Here is a 3,241-nt window from a genome sequence, read left to right as displayed (position 1 = left end):
TGTTTCCTTGTTGATTTTCTGCTTAGATGATCTGTCTATTGCTGAGAGTGGAGTATTGAGATCTCCTACAATTAACGTATTGTTATCAATATGACTCTTTATTTTGGTTAACAGTTGGCTTATGTAGATGGCTGCTCCGATGTTGGGGGCATAGATATTTACAATTGTTAGATCTTCTTGTTGGATAGACCCTTTAAGAATGATATAGTGTCCTCTGTGTCTCTAACTACAGTCTTTAGCTTAAAATCTAATTTGTCTGATATCAGAATTGCTACCCCAGCTTTCTTTTGAGGTCCCTTGGCATAGAAGATGGATCTCCATCCCTTCACTTTCAGTCTGTATGTGTCTTTAGGCAGAGAAAGTCAATTATCATATGATTTCACTTATTTGTGGAACACAAGGAATAGCATGGAGGACATTAGTAGAAGGAAGGGTAAAATGAAGGGGGGTAAATCGGAGGGGGAGACGAACCATGAGAGACGATCGACTCTGAGAAACAAACTGAGGGTTCTGGAGGGGAGGGGGGTGGGAGGATGGGTTGGCCTGGTGATGGGTATTGAGGAGGGTACGTTCTGCATGGAGCACTGGGTGTTATATGCAAACAATGAATCATGGAACACTACATCAAAAACTAATGATGTAATGTATGGTGATTAACATAACAATACAATTTTTTTAATTAAATTAAATTAGAAAAAAAAGGAGAGAGACTCTCTACACTAGAGAACACAGTGATGGTCACCAGAGAGGAAAGGGTGGAGGATGGGGGAAACAGGGGATGGGGATGAAGGGGGGTACTTGTCATGAGCACCGGGTGTTGTATGGAAGTGATGAATTACTAGATTCTACACCTGAAACTAATATTTCACTGTATGTTAACTAACTGAAATTTTAAAACTTTTATAAAAGGGGGGGAAAAGAGTATTTAGAAAAATAAATAGAATTGTATCTCTAATTTTTTTCCCCCAGTGCAGAGGTACTGCATGCTTGGAAGGTTGTTCCAGCAAAGACTCTTTAAGGCAGTGATTTTCAAGCTTCTGTGTCAATGGTTCACTGTAAGGAAAACATTTGAGACACACGCACTCACAACTGACTTACCCTACCTTACGTAATCATCTCTGTAATGTCTATTCGCTTTCCTGCTAACCCAACTCACTTTTAAATGCTTGTTGCATGAAATGCCCGTTCAGTTGAGTTAATGATCAACAAGTGGCATATGACCTGAAAAAATTTTAAAGGACCACTGTTGTTGAAGCAGTTACTTGAGCAGGGCACCCGGAGACAGGCAACTGCAGCCTGCAGAAGGAACAGCCCCATCTCCAGGAGGGTCGAGAACATTCCTAACACGAAGGTTTATGGAAGGGAACCACCGAACGTCAGCATACCAGCCACGCCCTCACACACGCGCGCAGGTGTCCGGCACCTGCGGTCTCCTCCCTGATGGCTAACTTAGTAGTGACGTCACAGGGCCCTGGAATCCCAGCCCCAAGTCATCACTGTCTCCGCCTAAAACACCCCTGAGCAGAGAGGAAGTAGCATATCCATTCCCCCAGCACAGTATCTCCTCCGGTCAACGCTGTCACCGGGAAGGACAGGGGTCCTGTCCAGCCACCTGTGCCTTAGTCCAGGACCCCTGGAAGAGAGCAGACCCGCTGCGCCCACACTCCAGCGCCTGCGCGCGACCCCGCACACCGCTGCTGCGCTGGAGCGCCTCAGTCCCCGCGGACCCGAGGCACCTGGGCGCAGGGATGCCAGCCTTCCTCAGTGCCTTCCCGCACCCAGCACGCCGCTGTCTCTCCCGAGAACCTTGCGCACCGCCCCCTGCACTGAGTCTCTTTGTTTCTCGGCGTGTAGATGAAAGGATTCAGAGCGGGGGTCGCGAGACCGTAGAAGAGCGTGAGGAACTTGCCCTGGTCCTGGCTGGCCACGGTCCCGGGCTGCATGTACATGTAGATTATGCTGCTGTAGAAGAGGGACACCATGGCCACGTGCGAAGAGCAGGTGTTGAAGGCCTCCCTGCCGCACCCTGGATGCGCGCAACCACCGCCCCTGCAATACAGCCGTGGGACACGAGAATCAAGGCGAGAGGCACGGGCACGATGGGGATGGCCAGGAGGAAAGCAGGCCTTCAGCGCGGCTGGTGTCCACGCAGGAAATGCGGGCAAAGTGGTTGATGCGGCGCTGGCCACAGCGCCCCGGGGACATCGTCAGTGGGGACATGAGCACGGAGTCGGCGATCCCACTGAGCCAGGCAACGGCTGTCAGCTGCGGGCACTCCTGTGGGTGCGTGGCGGCCGTGGGTGCGGTGGCTTGCGAACAGCCACGAGGCGGTCGTAGGCCATGACTGAAAGGAGGATGCACTCGGTGCCCCCCGCAGACAGGAAGGCAGAGTTGGACGACGCAACCCACGTAGGTGATGGTCGTCCGCGGGCCCCAGAGGTTGACCAGCATCTGAGGAATGCTGCCAGTCGTGTAGCAGAGATCCAGGAGGGACAGACTGCAGAGGAAGAAATACATAGGCTAGTGCGGTGGAGGGTCCACCAGGGAGAGGAAGATGATGGTCGAGGTCCCCGCCACAGCCAGAAGGTAAAAAACCATGTTAATGAAAAACAGGATGGTCTCCAGCTTTGGCCGGTCAGAGAACCCCAGCAGAATGAAGTCTCCTCCAGAGCTCGCCTTACTTCTTTCCATCACTCTTGGCTTGATAAACCTGTTTGCAGAGGTTAACATGTGTGCTATTACTCATGAAGAAAATGGTGCATCTCCTTTCCTTCCAACAATGGATGCGTCTCACTGTGCCCCCTCACACCTGAACTGGGCCACCTGTCTGCCCATTCCTGCAACTGTAGGCTGAGGTGCTAAAAACATCCTTGTCTACAAAGCAATGAAAGCTATAACTTTTTCCTCAATAGCTTATAATCTGGTTAAGTGAAATAAGTGGATAGACTTTTAAAAAATAAGCTTTTATTGATATAATTAGCTATAAAATAATTTAGAAAAAGAAAGCAAATACTTTTGTCAGAATCCACTAACTTTGAACCTATTTCTCTGCTCACTGACAAATTGCCCCCTAAAATTTGTGAAACAATAGTTTCAATTAATAGGATAAACTCTCACGTTTCCATGATTATAAACTCAACTAGGAAAAAAAATGTATTGGTGACTTACTCTGTGGTATAGACAGGAATGAGAGACAGCATCTATTCATAAAATACTTACATTACTTATACACAGTCAGGAA

General features: G+C 48.8%; 1 pseudogene; it reads right to left on the bottom strand.

The window, feature by feature from the left end:
• Positions 1-1,116: 1,116 nt before the first annotated feature.
• Positions 1,117-2,783, bottom strand: LOC102729544 (putative olfactory receptor 2W6 pseudogene; annotated as a pseudogene).
• Between the last annotated feature and the right edge of the window lie 458 nt (positions 2,784-3,241).

This window comes from Leptonychotes weddellii, unplaced genomic scaffold, assembly GCF_054177405.1.
Source record: "Leptonychotes weddellii isolate Sample4059 unplaced genomic scaffold, ASM5417740v2 HiC_scaffold_16493, whole genome shotgun sequence".
Taxonomy (NCBI): domain Eukaryota; kingdom Metazoa; phylum Chordata; class Mammalia; order Carnivora; family Phocidae; genus Leptonychotes; species Leptonychotes weddellii.
This window is presented reverse-complemented; position numbering and strand designations above follow the sequence as displayed.